Source organism: Ambystoma mexicanum, chromosome 7p (assembly GCF_040938575.1).
Source record: "Ambystoma mexicanum isolate Mex_15411 chromosome 7p, UKY_AmexF1_1, whole genome shotgun sequence".
Taxonomy (NCBI): domain Eukaryota; kingdom Metazoa; phylum Chordata; class Amphibia; order Caudata; family Ambystomatidae; genus Ambystoma; species Ambystoma mexicanum.
Window position 1 is genome coordinate 882,128,898 of NC_090939.1, and position 22,850 is coordinate 882,151,747.

The following is a 22,850-nucleotide window of genomic DNA, read 5'->3' on the forward strand; positions in this document are numbered from 1 at the left end:
GACTAATCAGGATCATTAAAAGACACTGCCTCACTTAACAACTACGCTGACAACACACAAATAGTTTACAAAATACAAAATGCACAAGAAGACACGACATTGGTGTCTATCACAACGGTCCCATTTCTGCTAAAGATCTTAGATAGAGCAGCCTATCTTCAGATACAGAACTATCTGGAATCAAACAACCTACTAGGCACGAGACAGTCTGGCTTCAGACCGAAGCACGGTACGGAGACAGCCCTCCTCGATCTCAAGACCCAAATTGAGGATCTCAAAGACAAAGGTAAACTAGCCCTGTTACTACTATTAGACTTATCTGCTGCCTTTGATCTGGTTAATCACCAAATCCTCTGTCACCACCTGAAAATTGCAGCTCACTTCTCCAACATGGCCACAAACTGGATTCAATCCTTCCTGGATAACAGACAGATGAGGGTATTCTCGCCCACCTCCGCGGCTGACCCTGCACCAGTCCCTTGCGGAGTCCCCCAAGGATCGTGTGTATCCCCTACCCTTTACAATGTATTTACTAAACCCTTATTTGATGTGCTTGACTATCTGGGTGTCACCTACACAAATTATGCTGATGACACCCAGATACTCATCCCCATCATGGGTGATTACACATTAGACTCAAAAGCCTTGAATGACGTTTACCATGTCATTCAAACATGGATGGCCCAACATGAGCTCTGTCTCAATGACGACAAGACAGAGCTCCTCATCCTAGGTACTCAGCAAAGACTAAACAAGCTGAACCCTATGTACAGTTCCTTTAACATCAATGGAAATATAATAAAAGTCTCCAAAGACACAAAAACGCTTGGAATCTACCTCGACTCCACCCTCTCCTTTCACAGACAAACTAATGCAGTTGCGGCCGCCGCCGCCTATACCTGCAAGCTGATCACAGCATGTCGCCCTTTCCTCTCCTCGCACAACTGTACTACCCTTGCTAGGACCCTGGTCATGTCTAAACTTGACTATTGCAATGCACTGTACCAGGGCACTAATCAGGGTAACCTAGACAAGTTCCAAATCATACAAAATAACGCCATCAGGGCAGCCCTCAATATCCCCAGATCTGCACACATTTCGGATACCAGGAAGAACCTTCATTGGTTGTCAGTCACCCAAAGGATCTCACTAAAATCGCTTGCCCTTACCTACAAATGCATGAACAATCTGGCCCCCACTTATCTATCCTCACGATTCACGCTGTACACTCCAGTTCGCTCACTCAGATCTACCCTGAACCAGAGCCTACTGATACCTAGATGTAAGCTCCAAACAGCTTGTGGTTCTAGCTTTCCAGTCCTGGCAGCCAAACTGTGGAATGCTGTCCCCTTGACTATCAGAAACCTCCCCTCCCTCAACCTTTTCAAACATAGAGCCAAATGCTGGCTCGCCTCCTCCAATGCCTAAGCTACATTCGGAAAACGTGTTGCAATAACCTATGTAAGGATGTACTACTTGACAAACCATGTTTCGTTGTACTACCTACCTATGTCTATTTCTATGCCATATTTATTGTTTGATATATTATCACTGTATGCAACTTATGTAACCATTGCCTTAAGAAATGCGCCCGGTAGCCTCCGGGCCTGGTCTGCGCTATACAAATAAAATAAATACAAATTGGAGAACTGCCTCTTTGAAATAATCAACTGGATGAACTCAAACTGCCTCAAACTCAACCCAGGCAAAACAGAAATTATGATCTTCACAAAAAAGTAGAAGACAACCACTACATTCCCTGGCCGACAGAACTTGGCCCAACCCCAGCCCCATCATCGATTTGTAAACAAAAACCTGGGAGTCTTGATGGACAACAAACTCACCGTAGAGTCACAAGTAAACGCCCTAATCAAGAAATGCTTTTCTCCTGCGAGCAGTAAAAAGGATCCTACCATTCCTGTCATTCACTAACAAAACACTCACCGTCATCGCTCTCGTCATGTCTACAGTAGACTACACCAACAGCCTATATTTGGGCATGCCAGAACAACTCCTAAAAAAATTCTAACGCATACAAAATGCAGCAGCTAGACTGCTCCTCAAATTACCTCGAAGAGAACACATTACACCAGCGCTGAAAACGCTACACCGGCTACCAATAAAACGGTGAATCTAGTTCAAATCAATGTGCATAATGCACAGAGCAAGTTCATAAGATAAAAATTAAACTCGCACCGCCCAGCAAGACCACTTAGATCCAGCAGCGACATCCGTTTGGAACCAAAACCTTACAACAAAAGAACATTCGGAGGATCCGCCTTTTCCCACCTCGCCCCAAAAACCTGGAATGATCTACCAAAGAACATTCGTAACACAAGAGATCACCTCCTATTCAGAAAACTCCTAAAATCTTTGCACTTTACCCCGTAATTAGGAAGAACGCCTAGGGGGCACTACACAGTTAAACAAAGCTGAGGGAGAATACTGTTCCAAATCATCTCCCTAAACAACCGCCCATCTACTCAAGTAAGGAAAGACCATTATACACCATATCCTAGCAATTGAAAGGTAGAATCATACCAAAGAACGAGCAGGGAGAGAACAGGATGGAAGGGGAAGGATGATATGTCAATAATATTGTGGTCTGCAAAGTAAACACAGGCAGCAATGAATCACCGACTAGGAATAAAGAGGAAGGGAACCAGGGATTGTAAATAACCCACTAATCCAATAGCTCTAATCTCTGCATACTTACCTCACCAAAAAACAATAATCTCATAGTCGGAAAAAGTAAACACAGGCAAGAAAGATAGAAAGCTAAAATCAAACGACAGGATGGAAAGGGTAGGATAATATGTCATCAGTATTTTGACCTGCAAAGTAAACCCTGGCAGTAAGGGATCACTGACCACTAATAGACAGGAAGAGAACGGAGGTTTCTAAATAATCCACTAACCCAAAATCTCAAACTTCTGCATACTTATCAAACCCAAAAATCCACACAAACACCCTCTCACACAGCAAACCGCATGCACTTCACCACATGACAACAACAAACCATCAAGACAAGCCACACCAAGAGCACACAAGGTCTCACATCGATCCAATATTGGCACCTTCCCACTTTCCTACTTCCTCTCCACCCGACTAACCTCCCCCCCACCTCTTGTTTGAGACCAATTCCGTTGGTGACGGTGCATGGTAGAAATACCTTTAACATTAATATGTAAAATTACATTGATTGCTTCCATTGGACACTTATTACACCAGGGCTTGCATAGTTACTTATGCATAGTTGGCTTCCCTGGCCATAAAGAGCCCTCCCGCCCCCCCGAACTGCAGCTTCCAAGTAAGAGCTCTGCCTTTTAATCAGAATGCGAATTGCTTCATCTGTATACAGTCCTTCATCCCAAGCGGGGTCCATTTTTCTGAAGAATCACTTATTTGAGGGCTTAATCACTGTCTAATGAAATACCCATACACTTCAATCTGCAAACGCAACGCATACGTTGGATTTGAGCAAGATTTCTTTTTTACTTCTATCCCTTGTGCCCATTTTTATTCTCAGAACAGTACCGCCACCCTGGGCATGAGCGTCCATGTTAAAAAGGCTGTGGTGCAAGTGTCATAAATAGTGTTATGTTTGTTATACAGCGCTCCTCAAACTGTGAAGATTCTTGGTGCTTCGGTTATATTGTGGCAGAAGATGGAGTAATCCCATTGATGAGCGGGGGTAATTGTTGCAAAAATAACATTAACATTATGTCTACATTAATATGTGGGGGAATTCGTTTTGCAGGGTGTGGTGGTGCCTTTATGGGTGTGCGTTAATGCGCGGAGTGCAGTGTGAGCGAGGGTTAAGGCTGTGCAAAATCTGGCGACTTGTGTGGTTGGTTAAGGAGAATTTCAAAATCAGCAACAAATGGTGTTCGTTTTTGTGCTTCGCTCTGTGGCGACTTGTAGAATACCATTATCTACAAAAAAATTCATTCTTGCTCAATGTATGTGTTCCAGGTAAAGTTTCCTTCTCGTTTACTACGCAGGAAGCGAGAGGGTGTGCTGATACACGCCTGCACGCTGGTCATATTCGTTTTCATATCCGCCAGTAGCTGTTGTTTCAGTAAAATGAAACCGGCGTGTTGCGGCTTTGAGGCTGTGCTCAGCTGTTTAATTTTTTTGTTGTGCACTCACTTGCACGTGAGGCTTATAAAGGACGACCCCTGTTAAACAGTCACATCATGGGGCGCGCCACGCTTCTGGCCGCAGTATTTCCCTGCACGAAAACGCGCATTAAAAATGCCTGTTCAACGCAGGACATGAAACCTTTATTTTAGACCGTTGGCTGAAAACATTTTGTACAAATGGGAAGCTTTTTTGGACGTCCTCAACCCACCGTGATATGACGGTGGAGCCGCACCTGAACGGGTCACAGGTCAAAGAAAGTGACCCATGCACCCTGAAACAATTGGGCAATACTTCTCACACTTCCTTGAGTTGCTTCCCTCAATGGAGGCAACATCTGGGATTACTGCCCTCCCTGCCAGCCTGCCCCCCAATAAAATCACTGTAACCACTGTACCGTGGAGACCACGTCCCCAAAAGCAACTCAGCCAATGGTACTCGACTCCAGATCTTTTTCGCATGGTTCAAAGGGAGGCTATCCTAGTTTTAACGAAAACTTATTGCGCTTATCTTAACGGTTTACGAAGGATTCCTGCTGCGGGCAGAAGATATATTAACTAGTTGTGACAATTCCCAATGTATTGGCTCTCAGTCTGTCGCTTTCAGCAGGATCTGCTGCCTTGCCGGGACCCACGCGCATATCTGCACACGCGTTTTTTGAGCAGCTTGCATTACGGTTGCAGAATTACTGCGATATAAAATAAGTCTGTAAAAGGGATCTAAAGAAGAACTTTAAACCTCACAGCTACTGCTAAATCACTGGTGGAGGCAAATGGATGCATTTTACGACCAATTAGATCCATTGCACAAATCACAGATCGCGTGCATTCATGTTTCAAGTGAGCACCACATTTTCTTGCCCGGTACCTTATGTGCACACTTCTGGTATGGCGGGTCAGAAGGAGGTTGCGGACTCCGATAAGACATTTCACTATCTTAAGTAACCAAAGGAAAAAAATGCCTGTGCCTCCCTATACTATAAGGAGTCCCCACCTAACAAAACTAGCTAAGGTGCTTGTCAGTCAGTGAATGTCTTAACAGAATCTGTCAACCGTCCAAACTAACCACAACTGGCCCTACCACTAAGATAACCAAGGGTGACAGGAGAATGACTCCCTTCTAGGGTGTTTGATTTCCACAAACTTTAATCAATACTTGATTTTCAGATAGCTGGCTGGTGACTCTTTTGATCAGTTCATGCAACTAGTTAATACTTTATCATAGTTTTGCTTCTTCGCAATAAATATTCTTTAATATTTTATTCCCTTCCTCTTGGTTCTCTCTACAGAGCGTTTTTCTTCGTTGACTTTGACTGATACGACAGAGTATTCAATAATGTTTCTCGTATTTATTTAGGTTTCAGTATCCTGATCTCTGTATCTCTACTGAGGCAAGTATTGATGGTCCCAAAAGACTTCTGTACTTTTCTGTGACAAGTATGATTAATCTCACAATAATTCTCGTGCACTCCTCATGGCTTTAATACTACAGTCTCTTGAACTTCACTGGGTCAAGTATAATTGATCCCACAATGATTCTTGTTCACTCCTAAGGGCTGTAATATTTGTTTCTTGGATTTCACTGGGACAAGTATGATTGGTCCCTAACGATTTCCAGCACACTTCCAGGTCTCCCATGTTTTCCTTTAACTTGCTGTTTGCAGGGATAATGTTACGGGGGGTTTTATTCGATCTGGGCTGGCTCTCTTCTTGTTTTCCAGGATGGTCGTGCTGTATCTGCAATACAGTTAGGTTCCGCGTCCATTGTGGAGTTGTCAGCAATGTTTAGAGGACTCCCTGTCCACCACCACCTCGTGGTGGTCATGCCACCACTTTCGGTCTCTCACACTTTATGTCCTTCTGGAGGCTGCATGTCCGACTTTACTTCATTCTTCTGATGTCAAGACGCAGTACGTCTAACTCAGTGCCTCGTTCCTCTCTCGTTACAGGATGCTGCATGTCCAGCTTCACTTCCGTATTGGCCGACCAGCCTGTTTTGTAACTCGCAGGTTTTCGCTCTCTTCCAATCGCCTCCCCTCATGTGTGACGTATGTAAGGAAGGCATGGTATCAACAGTCTGAGTTTGATTTGATGTTGAGGAATTTATAACGTGCTCGGACTGAACCGTATAATGGCGCAGATGAGTCATTTACAAAGACTAAGTTACCAGAATTGTATAGGTGCCCTGCATCCCATCCTAAAGGCCAAACCGTTCCCGACAGGCCTGATGGAAGCTGTAGCTTTATTTAAACAGAAATGTTTTTAAGGCCTTGAGGAACTTAGAGCGAGTCAAGTATCCTAATTTCCCTAGTGACTACACAAGTGACCACAGTTCAAGGGTGTTTATTGAACTTCAAAAAGGGTTTGAAAAAGTCGATCTAATCCTAAATCTACAGATGGGAGGAAGCTAAAACCATCAAATAATAACGCAGTCCTAGTGGTGTCTTATCAAAATAAAAGGAGCCTAAACTAATAAACCTATTGCCAATCCTTACCACTAAATACAAATAGTGTGGAAAACAATGCTACATAAAAGAAAGAAGTCTTAAAGAATTGATATGTCAGGATGTTCAGGCTGTTGGCCTCCTTCCCCACGATTTCAGCATGGGACAAGGCGGTACACTTGAGCTTAGCACGGTCTCTGGCTTCTTTAGCACAAGGGTGCAGTTCAAACATTAGCATCAGGGCCTTCTGTACCCAAGTCTCTTTGCCTTTCAAAGTCTCTTCTTTCAGAGGTCCTGATGTGACAAACAAACAATAAGTTTCTTTCGTCTTAGGTTTACACACATACTCAATGTCTCAGGTGATTCACTATCCACCACGGGATCCTCCTAGGCCGGGCTCAGATCCCCTTTAATACAATGCTTGTCAGATCTTCACGTCCAATTTTTCGGGTGATTCAAGATTCACCCCGGATGACCCTCAGCCGAGCTCAGATTGGTTTCAACACAATGTTCAATCAGTCTCCCCCCACCGGGCTCGGAACAACTTAAATTCACTTTAACACAAACGTGCTTTATCCCACAAGCTTTCAATTGATCTCCCTCCTTCGAGCTCGGATCAACTTTCTCTACATGGTCATTTCAATCAGTCTCACTCTGCCGGGCTCGGACCGTCTTTATCCATTTTGTCATCAACTTGCTTGGCAGTATCAACATCGGAGACTTTAGATTGTGCACAGGATTTTGATTGACCCGGTGCAGGACCACTCCGATGTACTGTTCTTTTGCCAATCTTTCACATCTTAGTTGGATACCCTGCAAAGACTTTCGAATGATCACCCACGCAGTGCCAGACCACTTTATCAAGGGTAGCGTACCTCTGTTTGAAAGTTGTCACTGATGTGCTCACTTTTTACTTGCGTTGGCTATCGCATGCGTTTCATACACTGTTTGTTTCAGCGTTCACCATGCTGTGTTGCCGCTTGCAACCTTGGCTTCAACACTGACACGTCTGGTATCAGTCTCCCCAACTCACCAGCGTTGTTGATTTCACTGGCGCTGCTTTGTTGTAGGAGCCAAGGAAAGTACCACAGCGGCATGCGATTCTCTCCGTCTTGACTAGCAACGCAGTAGAGCCCCAGGTACCTCCAACACACAATGCAGGATTCTTCAGCCTTGTGTCTTGGTCTTAGCTTTTCTATTCTCGAGGGTTTGTGAGAGTAACAGTTCCTCGTCAAAAAGGCCAAGGGCACTTCCCTCCTTGCAATCACCTTCTGTGTTTTGCCATCTTTCTACTCGTGTTAAACTGCCATCTTGGAACTGCTGCTTCCTCCTGTGCTTTGCCTTGCTCAGAGTGTGCTCTCGTGCTCTGCCTTTTATCACTGTGGGAAAATGTAATGGACATCAAATGTATGTAATGGTCAGCAATTGCCTGACCCTGCCTGACCATTGTATTGGGACATGTTGGGTGTACGGCTCAGATGTTAGTCCATTTTCTCTCATAGTGAGCTATCGGTGCGAAAGTGTTTGTGTCGGGGGGTGGGGGGAGGAGGTGGGTTAAGCTTCCTAAGTATCCTGCCTGGTAGGATGGGGGGAGGGTAAAGGTGTTACAGGGAAAGGGATACTGTTTCTCGCCATTAAAGTGTCCCACTCCCCGAAGACACCTCACCCCGGTGATCCTCCCGCACTGGTCCACCCTCAGGAACTGGATCCAAAAAGCGATGGCGGTGTACTGGCCACATGGATGTCAGATACCTGGGGACTAGAAGATGAGAAACCTTCTAACACATAGCTCTGTGATTACCCAGTGCATGTCTCTCTCTCTCGCTCTGTGTCAGGCGACTTCTCTCCTTCACTCCATATTCTCTTGATCCCAGTTAAACTGGCTTTTTCATGTAAATTAACATTTACAGTTTCCAGATGATAGTAATACATGATCTTTTCTTCATACCAAACTTCATAAGGTATATTCAACGAGGTAGTCTTGGGATGTATTTTAGGGAGTTCCTCACAGGAACAGGAGTCCTTGTCCCCAAAGGGGGAGTCTCTCCCAGTAATGTCCCACTTGCCTCGACCCCTAGGGAGGTGTTGCAGAGCAGGCTCCCCTCCCTAGCCTCACAGTGTGGGGCTCCCCCTTGGGGTGAAGGGATGAATTCCTGTGATCCTTCACACTGGCCAGTCAGTTTTGTTTCCCCTAGGACACTACAGTTCACAGATGATTGCGGTGGAGAAGCAGGTGAGCAGACCTACCAGGAGAAAGACTGTGAGAAAGCTGAAGACTGAGGAACTATTTATACACTGCTGTGGCAATCCCAGCACACCACCTAACCTAGACTCAAACAATGTAACCCGCAGCAAGACTGTGGGAGCGCTCCTTTCAGCTTTTCAGCAATCTCAGCGCTCTCACCCACAAGAACAATATGCTTACATGCTACGGGTGCAGAGCTGCACTGCTGTCAAACTGGGCATCCAACACACACTGAAAAGCCCTCATAAGGACTGGGATATTGAAATTGATTCTCACTACAGCAGGCCACCATTGACTAGATCCGGCGGACCAGTGTACAAGAAAGGGGCCGCAGTTAAGACCCCTTTTTATGCTGATGCTCACCAATAACACTGCACCTGGGGAAAGGAAATCCAGTAGTTGGTTCATGGAACCAGGTGATGGAGAAGAGACAATGTAGAGGGAGGGGGGGGGACAGGAAACAAGGTGTGGGTTGTTCAGGTGAGGTCAAGGCAGGAAGAAGACCAACAGACCAAGCAGAGGAAGGATGGTGTAGAAGAGTGTGCATGAGGATTGCAGAAGGAGTGTGCAAGGTGAGGGATTGGTAGGTGGTAGAAAGTGATACTTTGGTTTCAGTGGGTGTGCAAGGTGTGCGAGTGGAACTAACGGAGAGAGCGTAGGGAATGAATAATAAGGTGGCTCGGAAAGTGAAAGGAGTGAGTGAGTGAGTGTATGTGGAGGGAGTATAGTGGACTGGGGAGGGGAGAATAGTAGTGTGGCGGAGAAGAATAGTAGTGTGGCGAGGGAGAAGAATAGGGTGGGGAGGGGGAGGAGAGTAGTGTGGAATGGAGAGTAGTGTAGTGTGGAGAGGTATTAGTATGGAGAGGGGAGAGTAGTAGTGGGTCATCAGGATAGCTCAGGGGTAATGTTTGGTTTGGAGGCAAGACAACGCACAGCAATACAGGTGTGAATCCCAGTCCTGCGCTTAGAGACTGTTTGGTATTACGTTCGTTATCGCAGTGTCATTAATTAGTGAGGAGAGTAATAGTGTGAAGAGGGGTGATATGTAGAAGTAGTAGTAGTGTGGACAGGGGCGATTAGTAGACTTAGTAGCAGGCTGGAGAGGGGACGTTAATAGTGGGGAGAGTAGTGACAGTAGATGGGAGAGGAGAATAGTGTGGATAGGGATAGTAGTAGTGGCAAGCGGGGGCGTCGTAGTGGGCAGAGGGTGGAGTAGGATTGGTGTGGAAGGGGAAGTAGCATTGGTGTGGGGGAGAGTGGAAGGGGAAGTAGCATTGGTGTGGGGGAGAGTGGAGGGGGAGTAGCATTTGTGTGGGGGAGAGGAGGGGGAGTAGCATTTGTGTGGTGGTGGAAAGAGTGGTAGAGAGTACGAGCAGACGGTGGAGGTAGGTAGTAGAGAGAGGATGTAACATCTGAGGGATGGAAGAGAGTGTGAGGAAGAAAGAAGACGCAGTTTTTGGAGTAGAATAGAGGATGAAAGGGAGAAAGACGGAGACCTAGGGAGAGGAATACAATGGTGCAGAAGGAAAGGCCAAGTGAGGCCAGAGTGTCTGCAAAGGCAACAATCCTTGCATTATACCACATTGGGGATGTTTAAGTCGGGGACACCCCAGCTTGTTCCAAGGGGGAATTGGAGATGAGGAATTTGTCCATGTAGCGTTAGCGATTTCTAGATTCAATCCTGGGATGCAGGGACACCTGGATAGGGAGGGAATGGCCTGCGCTAGACAGTGAGGCCAGAGACTGGCACACTATATTAGAGAGGGAGGGATGGCCCTTCGAGAGCACCTTTTCTATTCTGAAAATAAACTCTTGAACTAGCTTTCAGAGTTGGTGTATTCTTGAGGCCATCTGACAGTCCATGTATGTAAGCCACTGAGCGCTAACATTCCGTTCAACTGCAGCTTTTATCCAAATAATCAGAACACGTTGCCCTCCTACTACTTAACTTCTATGCAGTCAACAAAGATATTTGTGTAATATAAAATTGTACCTGTATTCTGCATTTTATCGTTAACATGTCATACACTTGCCGTGTAGACTTGTGTCCACACCAGTTGCATTATTGGAAAAAAGGGCAATCTAAGTGGGTAACCTTACCTCCGCTGTCTGTGGCCTTTTTATTTATTTAAAAGGTATCACAGATTTCCTAATTCGCATTAATGACACCCCTTGAGAACCTATATGCAACATGGCAAATCTGAATATTGTCTTTGTAAACTAGAATAAACCCCGATGCTCAATAAACAATTATATAACTATTCAATTCGATATGTGAGCTATTTATTATTCCTTTATGTTTGAAGATGTGATTTAGTTGTAGTTTGTGAACTACATTTTGTTTCCCTGTTAAGCGCCATCAGATTCAGGCAATGGGTTCTTGTTTCACGCCTTCATATGCCAGTTGCTTAGATAGCTGCTGGAACGAACATGGCCCAGGGTGAAGGAACAGCAACAAAATGCCCGGCATGATATCCTCCCGTCGAGATACAGTAGTGATCTCACCAGAATTATGAAACAGTTGCATGTGTAATGTGTTTCTGCCCTTAATTCTTTATGAAGGAGTAAACAGCAACCTGTAGGTAAGCCTGAGTTGGGGCACTTACACCTTACTGCAAACCCAGGGGTATAATACGTGCACAAACATACCCAGGCCTATTACAGACCTCTAGTATTGACATGGTATTCTACGTGAGATTTCGCCCGATCCTATGGTCGATCAGTCCCAATGACTGACCGTTGTATCTAAGAATCTGGATAAATAAAGACATAGCCATTACGGCCCCGCTGGACCCGGTATTTGCCCATTCCCGGGCGCCATTAAAAAATGCTCCCATTCCCATTGAGCCCCAGAGGGCTCAATGGGAATGGGGAGCCCAGATGCACCGGCACCATTCAGAATGGTGCCGGTGCATCCGGCATGCTCTGCTTGCGGGTTCCGGTACACCAGTCAGCACGGTACACCCCTTTTTGGCACTGCTGATTCGGCACGGGCCAGTTTGGCACGACTGCTTTGGTGTGGCAGCCAGTTCGGCACGCCCATTTTGGCGCAGAAGCCTTTCTGGCGCCGCTGATTTTGTGCGAGGGACGTTTGGACGTGGCTGACATTGCAGCCACGTCTAAACTTCCTCGCGCCAAATTTAAAAGCATAATTGTTTTCAAATGCAGCACGTTGACAGGTACTGTGCCTGTCAACGTGTTGCATTTGAAAATAATTGTGCCTTCTTCACCCTTCGCTTTAGCCTGTGCTTAAATCTAAAGGCTCATACATGTACGTTGGTTTGCAGCACAGTAGGTGATAGTGCCGCGAAAGCACAGATGAGGCGCTACTAGAATTCTAGCATGCATGGCTTTGAGTGATCAGTGGGGTTGGGGCAGAGTCAGACATGGTCACATGGCGGGTCTGCCCTGATAGACCACAAGGGAAGAGGACGAGGTAACCACTAATCCCAATTCCCTATAAGGACCTCTCACTACAGAGGTCTGCTAATATGAGCGTCCGCCAAAATTATTAAGGAACTGGAGGAGGTACACTTTCTAACTGCAGGGTTTGCTTAGGGAGTGTTTCTCTCTAACAACGAGCCATGACCCAGCATTGAGCAGGGGAGACCATATCTTTTCTCCCTTCCCTCATACCTGCCTTTACACCATAACAATGCACCATTTATATAGCGTGATCTTACTAACGTTTCACAGCATTGATAACAGTCGTGATTACCCAACTCAGGGCCGACTCTGACCTCGGGTTGGAAGCGGTGTAAATCGCGGATCTTCCCCCGCCCCCAGTTACCTGCACCACCATTCTGAGGTGGGGGGGAAGGATTGGAGAGGAGGGATCATGGTTTCAAGCTGTAAAAGCAGCTAACATCCCTCGTTGTGGGGGCAGCGTGTGCAGCAGTATCACTGCCAGCATTTTTGTTTAAGACTGCCACTTTTCTAATTTACAGAAGTGTCCTTCAGCTTTCTGTAAATTAGGAAAGTGGTGCTGTAGTCTGGCACATGTCTTAATTAACAAGGGGAAACGTGTGCAGTAGATGTTAACGGCCTATTTAACTCCTTTTTGTCTTACATGCAAAAGCAGGGCTCTTCCAGGAGAATCCCATCGCAGTCCCCATCCTCCATTCCTGGTGGTTACCAGGACTGTTATCAGGCCTTAATCGGGCACCTGCAAAATCAGAGGCTTTCATGCACCTACATCACATTCTTTCTTCGTTCGAGTATGGTGCGTTTAAGAAATGTGTTATGGTACTCATTTTGACAAACCTGGAGGATGAATGCTTAACTGAACGGTGGGATTGGACCTCGTGATCCGCAGGCTCGTATCACTTGGGGATACTGCGTTTATGTAATATGGACTAATGTGCCCGTTACCAACCTACTGAGCTCAAGGCACGGATGTGGGTGAAGATCGGGATAGGTGCAGTGGATGTAGAACACTCCTTGGGGCAGTGGGTTAGGGAAGGCAGGAAGCAGATGGTTAGTGTTGGTTTAAGGGCGAAGCCATGTTTACTAGCATTTTTTTTCTCATTCGAGTCGCAAGGAGTGCAGAAGATGGAGGGGGTCATTGCATAGTCTTTGCTCTAAATTTGTACTGAGTGGGACTTTTCGGTGAGTGGTTTCGTGATGGGCTTGTGGTGATGTGGTGAGGAAACCTGACAGAATTGGGAATGGTCGCACTTCCCAGGGCATTCCCCAGCCACCAAGAACTGTGGTTTTCCAAGACTTAATATAACACATAGTCAGGAGATTCGTGTGCAAGAAATTGATGCAGCATATGTTTTCGCATAGTTCTCTTAAACTGATGCATTACACCACTGAGCTATCACTTTCTCGAAGAATAGCAGCAGCAGGTAGATGACTGTTCCATGACGCACACTATTGACAGCATCCACCACTGGGTGTTTTTTTTTTTTTTTCACGGCGATCATGCAGGAGTGTCACATGGGTCTTTGCTCGGATCTCTTGCGTCTCTTCTTCAGTGGCGTGAGAAGGCTCCCAGCAGCGATGCCACTCTTGTCTCGGGACGTTGCATGTACAGGGTGGTGTGTACTGCATGCTTCTAGTGCTGAAGGATTTCTCTTCCGCGTGACGGGTGCTTAAAAAATGACACTATGCTGACACAATCCCTTCCTCGCGCCGAAAGATCCGTGCGTCTAAACGTCCCAGTACTTAGCGGGGAGATCCCCATTGGACACCCCCACCTCCTTTGGTCAGTATCATAACACAATGAAATGAATACACAGACAACTGTTTTAAAGTTCTTTGGAAAAACACAAGGTCACAGGTTATTTGGAGCAAGACAACTTGGGACGGTCCCAGCCACATTACAAACAGTCAGATACGGGTGAACCATGTCACCTCTTTAGCCACTGGCCAAACTGACAAAAAACTGCTAGTTACTCCAGCTACACTGGTACTACCAGCGGGACACTCAGGGGCACTGACCAGGAAGATTGTTGGCCTAAAGCCCTAAGGAAGGGAGTCAGTGCCCGTCGAGGGATCGGCTCGAGCCCGGCCAATCCCGAGCCGCTGCAGCTGCAGCGTGAAGTCCCTCATTGGCTAGGACCGCCCCGATACTCTGCCACGCTTTGATGGTGGCTCATGCTGCCATCAATGCCCCCAAACCTTAGGACCTTGCTTCTCTTTAAAACTTACTAAACATTTACATTATTACCATACTCACCATTGGTTTATCTGCAACCAGCCCTCTTTAGCTCTCCCAATATAGCCGTCAGGAAATCATCGTTGCCTTTGTCAGATAGGTGGACCCCATCTGCATCAAAATGGGAAGGCAAGGAGCTCAAACAACAATGCCCTACGTACCCCAGGCCCTCTGCCTTTGTGAATTTCGCAACACTTCTGTTGAGGCGTTTCCTTGATTTCTCCATGCCGGCCACAGAAATGGCGTCGCTCCAAACTTGCCTTTGCACGACTTCTGACCAGAGTATTTCTGTGCCTGGCAACTCGTGTGCCACTATACGCAAAGTCACCTGTATTTGGGCGAGCAAGCGTCCGCGACCTAACTTGGACAGATCATTGCCCCCCAAATGAATCAATAACCGCCTTGGTGCCCGCCTCCACTGGAGTCGCCAGTGAATTGCAGGCAGCAAGGAATGCCACCTCATTCCAGAAGTGCCCAGCCACACACACTCGGTACCCTTGAATCCCAGGTTGTGACCGATCGTCCATTGCCTAGCCCTTTTCTCAGCGCGTGTCAAAAATGAGTGGCCGATCAGCCACACTGCATCATCTGCGGGAAAAAACATACCATACCATCAATCCTTTGATCCCGCCGGATCCAAAACCACACAACTACCCAGCCCCGGCCCTTGAGTGCCCTTGGTATCTAGTATTCTTCAGGGGATGCACTGTGCTGGGGGCGGACTTCCAACGGATAACGGCCCGACTCCCACCTCTCCACCTTCATGATTGCCCGGGGAGACATTCCCTGTTGAAAGGCTGTGGTAGCTGCGCCTATCCTGAAACTATGGGTGGACCATCCCTCCCTCTGAATGCCCAAGGCCCTCAAAGCCATTGCCAGCACCTTGCGAAATTGAAATACAGAAAGGGGGGGGGAGATTGTCGGCGTGAGTTAGCAGGGGGCCAGCACTTATAGCTCTTAATTGTATAAAGATCTTGAAACGGTGTACCGGGCAACATTCCGCAAGGGGGGCCCCATGTAAGACTATGTTATAACCTTTTCCTTGCTGATCCGTTTTGCTTTTCCTCAACAATATACTGACCCACAAAAACTCAGGTGAAGGGAACAGAGATACATCCCCCAACGCAATGGCCCTCCCAGATGTGTCCTTCTTGGATGCAGAAACTAGCTCACTAATCCTAAATGCCCCAAAAAAGGCCCATGCGAATGCCAACTTGAACAGTGCCGTTTCGTATTCACTGAAGCATATGCTAGGTAATGTGGCCAACAACTTTACCAATAACCCAAAGTCAATTGGTTTACGCAAATCATTAGACCTTGGCTCCAAACGGGCCCAACCTTTCAATGCAGATCACACCAAAAAACCCTTTGTGGGATCACCTTTCCCCTCCAATTTGTAGTGGAAGGCCACCGCAGCCAAATGTGATGCTGCCCAACTCTTTGACATGCCTTCTGTGTGTGCCCAAACCACAAAAGCGCGCACCTGTTCCTCAGCAGTCTGTTTCTCGCCCTGCAGATAAGAGATCACGCTCTTGAACTTACCATAACCTTGCTGGTATCTACATCTTAATCCGGGCGTGAGTGAGCGCTCACTCAACTCGGCGAGCGCCCTGTCCACACCACCAGCCGCCACCACTCCTTTTTGAACTGCGCTCCCTCCAATTTGCCCTCTGGGTGGGCCTTCCGGAACTTGGACCACTGAAAACGATAAAGAGCGTCAGCAGCAATATTTGCAGTGCCCGCCACATGTCGAGCTCTAAATTCAATGTTATGATACAGACATAATTCCACCAATTTTCTGAGCAAGCTCAACATTGCTGGACAGGATGCAGACTGTAAGTTAATGGCTTGTACTACGGCATTGTTATCAGACCAAAAACGTACCCTCTTGTTGGCCAGAACCGTAGGCCATAACAACAATGCGACAACAATGGGAAACATCTCTAGGACCATTATGTTTTGTTCTGCCCTTTTTGTGCCACTGCTGCGACCACTTCTGAGCACACCACTCAGGCCCTAGGATCACACCGAAACCTTCACTTCCTGCAGCATCTGAAAACATCTGCAGCTCAGCGCTGGTTTCCCACGGGGTTTGCCAGATTTGTACCCCATTGAAGCTGTCTAAGAATCTATACCACATCCTTAAGTCTTCCTTGAGGGCATTGCTTAGTCTAATGTGGTGCTGTTTCTGAACCACACCAGCAGTTGCCCTGGCCAACCTTCGTGCAAAGACCCTGCCTGCTGGGATAGCTTTGGCTGCAAAATTCAGCTTACCCAGAAGTTGCTGCATTTTTTCCAGGGTGGTCCTGTCCCTTGACAAATTACTCAAAATCTCAGCCTTTAATCCATTTACCTTCTCAACAGGTAATCTACAAGTGTCCTTAACAGTGTCTATCTCAATGCCAAGGAATGTTAAAACCATACATGGGCCCTCTGTTTTCCCAGGAGCTAAAGGAACCCCCATCTCTCCTATCAATTGTTGGAATGCAGACATAGCTATTGCACAGTCATCGAACCCTTCATTGCCAGTAAATAGAAAGTCGTCTAGATAATGAACCATTGCCCCCCGCTGCTCTCTTCTGCGCGCAGCCCATTCAAGGAACGTGCTGAATGTCTCAAAAAAGGAACAGGACACTGAGCACCTCACGGGCATACATTTGTCTACAAAGAAACCCTCCTTCCACTGGAAGCCCAGCAAATGGAAGCTGGCCGGATTCACTGGTAATAAGCAAAATGCAGACTCAATATCCACCTTGGCCATCAAAGCCCCTCTCATACTGGCAACCACCAACATAGCCTGATCAAAGGAAGCATAGTGAACAGAGCATAGTTCCGGGCTCAACCAGTCGTTCACAGACTCCCCCTTTGGGTATTAAAGGTGGTGGATGAGCCTGTACTTCCCCGGCTCCTTTTTGGGGACTATGCCCAGTGGTGACACAATGAAGTTGGGGAGGGGTGGGGCATCAAAAGGTCCAGAAATCCTGTCTAGTTCCAGTTCTTTGTTCACTTTCTTATCGACCTCCCCCGGCAGATCCCTTGCTGAAGGTAAGTTCCTAGCAAAACGGCAGGTCAGGGGTCCCTCGTAAGGAATAACAAATCCTTCCGTGAAACCTCGGAATAGCAAATCCCTCTCGCACTTTCTTGGCTAATGGTTTAGATGTTCCACTAAAAACTGCAAATTGACCGGCGAGGGGCCCTTCCTGGACAGATCCAAATTACGTGTTGCTGCACTTGTGACCGGGGGGGGGGGAGGGTGGTGGTGGGGGGCTTACTGTCCTTTCCGAGGGCCCTTGCCCCCAGAGGTGCCTTCCCGCTTGAAACATTTGACCAAGGGATGGTTCCCCCCACATTTTCCACTCTCGTGGTTGAACTTGCACTTAGGACCCCAGTTGCAGCTCCCTCTGTTGAAAAACCGGCACGTCCTATTCCCTGCTTTTTTGTCATCTTGTGATCCGTTTGAGCCACCAGATCCTGTGGCTCCTGACTCTTGACCCCCCCGTCCCTCAGGGGCATTGTGAAAAGGTTGTCCCTTACCTCCATTATTTTGCTTATCGTACCAGCTCTTCTTACCGCTTTTGTAATAATCAGCCCAGACAATGCTCGTTCTCTCTTTACCACCCATGTAAGTGACCCAGCCATCCATCTCCTTCTGGTTCCATGTCATAGCGGGGCACTGTTCCATCATATGTCTAAACTGCCTATCATAGTCAATCCACCCTGAAGTACCGTAACGCTTTGCATCACCTAAAATTGTTTGCCTGTATTTGACCAAACCTGGCCCAAGCTCAGGGTTTTTCTCCATCACTATTACTGACAGTATAGCGACCGCTTTCTCCCAGTTAGCGATGTTCTCCTCCGGATGATACTTCCGGTGTCCCTTATTATTTTCCTCGGCACTTAGCGTGACATTGGGGCCAGCATCCTCTACCGCCAACAGGCTGAATATTTTTTCTGGCCCATATCTGTTCTCTAATGTGAGGGGGTATGTGCCAGGCCAAGGATGACCTGCCCGATAACAAGGGAGCAATTGTCACAGGCTGTTCAGCCCCTAAAGTGGCTGATGGTGAGGCAAGAGGAGGGGTGGGGGTGCTGATGCTAGGCCTTGGAGCTGTCGAGGGAGCAGTGGGAGTGGGATTGATGGGTAAGTTATTTGTAGTGCTCGCACTGGTGCCTTCCCACACGCTCCTTGGCACCGGTAGGGTAGCTGCCGCTGCGGCAGGAGCCCCACCGCCCCTGACCAACAACAATAATTCTTCCAAAATCATCCCAAACCTTTCATTGCCTACCGCGCCACTCACTAGAGGCGTCAATCCCGAGTTCCCAGCAGAAACCTGTAACGGGGGTGGTGCTATGGGACATATTTGTGCTTGGTTCAAACTTACCATCCCTGGCGCAGCCACCGGTGCCATTGCAGTAGCCCCCGTCCCAACCTGCACCAGCTCACTGGTAGTTTGCACCGTAGGTGCCACCTGCAACATTTCAGTTGCCTTCTTACCCTTTTGCTGGCATTTTCTCTTGGCAGGTAAGGGTTTCAGTGTGATTTCGGTGGGTGGGGGAGTATCTACCACGGGGGGTGGGCAGATCTGGACATCCACCACCAATTGTTGGGGGGGCGGTGTTTGCTTCTTTCCTAGCACCTTCTTCGCTCAGCCCTTCCCCTCACTGCGCATCCTTTCTCGAAACAACACCCAGATGGCCCCTTCGTCGTCCTCCTCACTTGACCCCGAGGTGTTGGGCACTTCCTCAATGGAGTGGAACAGGTCCTGCGAGTCCTCCACTGACGACATCTTATACTGAAAGCAGGAAACGTTTACATTAATACCCTCATTAATGCATTACTACAGTGTTGGGCCGGATAAAGTATACCTGCCTACCGCCTGTTTTTCAAAGAAACTTGATGAAAGAAATTACTCCTTGGCCTATACCTTACCACTCTTCTTTTCCCTTTGATAAAAGGCTTAAATTTATCTTAACCGCTGCTTCTTTGCCAGGCCTGTATTTTAGAAATAAAAAACCGTTTAAATAAACATTTTATTCTTAACAACTTATGAATAATATAACCGCGCCAGGCTTGATCCCTGCCCCAATGGCCCATGACCCGATTCCATTTCGTACTTTGCAGGGTGGCTGACTGAAGCCTGCCACTATTACAGCAGCAAGCATAGCGCGGTGCCTGATGGATCCTGTACAAACCATCGGGGACCACAAAAAACTGAAACATGCTGGCACCAAGTAAACATTCTTGCCCAAACAGGGGGCAACGCCATGATGGGTGTTTTTAAAAAACAATCCCTGCGGCGTAGCCGGCCGTAAACACTGCACTCCCCAGCCCCGGACAAAATCTTAATCCCCGCAACTACAATCCCGACCCAGGCTCCCCGTCGTGTTTCGCGGCGTATTCTGGCCATAACACACACATGCTGTGCCTGATACTGCTAATGGCGTGGCAACCTGGGTCCACACCTGGTGCTGCGGCCATTACTGAAATTGCACCGCCATGCGGACATGGACACGGGGCTACCCCTGGGCCATGGGGGGAAGGGGGAGTGGATATTTCGATGGTGGCACGGGTTCCATGCAGGAAGCTATGTTCGCCGCGTCCCACCATCGTACTTCAACACTGCGTGGCGGCCCATTCCGTAGGACGCAGCATTTTTTCAAAGATATATTTTTGGTCCTAATAACGATTCGCCAAGCGACATAGCACGCAGCGTTCCCAACCCGCCCAACTATACTTGTGCATAATACTGTTACTCTAAATATGCGCGATGGATTGTATCACCGCAGTCTTGAACAATGCGAACCACACCAGCAATTGCCACGGCGGCCATTCGACTTGTACGGCGCGGCGGCCATTTAGTGAAAAACGACCTCACGCAGCTTGAGAACACATTAACGTGGCACCAAAATCGCAAGAAACTCGTATCAACGCGTCCGCCCATGCCGCCAAATTAGGTCAGGCCGCGGGACAAATCGAAGTGAACGACCACGAGAAACCTCTTTAAGCAGTTAATATCGGCATGGCGGCCCTAGCAAGGAAGAACCTGCGTGGCGCGGCGGCCACCCACAGCATAATACAATTGCAAACCGGCATCACAATCCTAGAATAACAAATTACATACTCCTCGCCTGCGTGGTGCGGCGGCCATCCACAGCGTAACACGGTAAGCAATTCATATCGACCATACCAGGAAGAACCTGCGTGGCATGGCGGCCATCCACAGCATAAGACAGTGATTGCAAACCGGCATTTCATTCATAGTTAACCCAGCCTATTACTCCCAGATCACAAATAAATACCCCCCCCACTTGCGTGACGCGGCTGCCCTCTACGCAAAAACAGCAAAGAAAAAATGACACCCAAAGCCATTCACAGCGTAGCACAGTAATTCACTTGGAAAAAACTGGCATGTTAATCACAGATGACTATAACATACCCCCAACTTGCGTAACGCGGCGGCCCTCTGACCAAAAAACAGTGAGGAAACACATTACATTACCAAGCGTGAAAATGATATATTCGCTTGAAAAGTTAAAAAGGCAGGAAAAACGCAAAAGGGGACGGCGGAATCAGTTCCTGCATTGCATAAAACGGGTCCGCTCAAGCTGACACGGCGGCCAGCGAGCAGACCCTTCTCCCTTCCCCCCCCATACTTACCAATTCCTCTGCGACAGCCGACCGAACTGCTGGGCACCGATTCACACAAGGCGGGAGCTGCTGGGAAAAGAGACTGATGGCCAGCAGCTCCCACCCTTATAAGTGTCCCCAAGGAGACCTGACCGGAAGCCAGGTCCCCGGGGATGCCTCTTCCGCCTCGCTGAGGAGGGGAGGAAGAGGAGAGGCCTGACCAGCAACCGGAAGGGGGTGGCCAGAAGGGACAGCCCGCTATGTAGGCTGTCCCTCTAGCGCCCCCTGCGGGGGCCGGTCAGCCTCTGAACTGGGCGCGCCAAAATGGGCGCGCCCAATTGTCTCATGCGCCGAAGCGGTCGTGGCGAATCGGCCCGTGCCAAATCGTCCTGCTCCGTAGTCAGCACTCTCTCGCCGCCTTCCAAGGTAGACTGAGAAGGCCACAGGCCCCGGGCACGGCCCGATGGAGGGCATGGGGGGGTTAGGTGCGTGGTGGGGGCAGAGAAAGGGCTAACACAATGGGAGGGCAGCCAGGAGGCACCCCCCCCACTTAGTTGTCATGACAACATGGCCACAACACAGGAAAGTGAGAAGGAAACATAAATACTGCCTCTTGGCAAAGGAGAGGCACAGCAGAAGAAGCACACCCACCTCGGGTACAGCTTCTTCCAGGGAAGGATGACCAGCCTGAACTTTTATCGGTGGCCAAAATTGCGTTTAGCTGTGTGGGAAAGAAGGAAGCCAGAGAGACTCAGCGCACCCACCTCGGGAACTGCTGGCAGGAGAAGGAGGATCTTTCATTCATTCCAACAGCCAAACTTGCGTTAGCTGTTCAGAGAAGCAGGCAAGAGAAGCTAATTGCCGGGAACTGCTGGCACGAGGATGCAGTTTGACGCTGAGAAAGGGGGCGCCAGGAGACGGAAGGATCCAAGCAGCGTGAAAATCCAAAGACATCTGGAGCAGAAGAAACGAGGCGGCGCTGGAACTCCTAAAGTGGCCGTGGACCCGGAGCGGAGCAGCGCGTTAAGCAGCCCGTGATTGGAGGGAGCAAAATGAAACAGCAGGTCTGCATTTCTCAGGCTGCCCGGTGGAGGAGAACCCAGGGGGCGAGTGACGGGGAGACGCGCAGAGCATACGAACGGACAGCCTAATTGGGCAGGAAAACGTCCAGCTGCAGCACATTTTCATGGACAAGAAGGCAAAGGAACCCGGGCATAGTGTGACGCCCAGGCAGCTCCAATGGCAGAAAGAGCAAAGAGGGCAAGGGAATTCAAAATATGGGCCCAAAAAGCAGAAAAAGAGTTTGGTGCACAATGGGTAGCAGACACAATGAGTAGAGTAGACCAAGCAGGGGATATGTCGCCCCTACTGATAGATGAGACGAGCAGCAGTGAGTCAGAGGCAGCAAGGGAAGAGGCACTCCCACAAGGACAGAAGAGGAGAAGAGAAATGACCAACACACTGGAAGAAGCAGCAACAGAGGTCCCGAAGAAAAGGAGCAAGAAAGAGAAGAATACAGGTACTGTGAAAAGAAAAAAACAAAATTGAAAAACGAATTGTGGATATGTTTCACGCCTGCAAAAAAGGTGTGGGTAGTTCGCCCAAAACCAGCAGCAGGGGCAAAAGGGAGAAAAGACAGGGTAAAAAGAGGAATGAGAAGGGAGGGATTAGAGGGCTCTACAGAAGGGACTGACAGCAGCCAGGATGAAGAGAAAGAGCATTTAAAAGC

General features: G+C 48.2%; 1 protein-coding gene across 2 annotated transcripts in view; it reads left to right on the forward strand.

Moving 5' to 3' along the window:
• RASA3 (RAS p21 protein activator 3) overlaps positions 1–22,850 on the forward strand; it is a 1,503,746-nt gene that overhangs the window by 736,813 nt on the left and 744,083 nt on the right. The window lies entirely within an intron of this gene.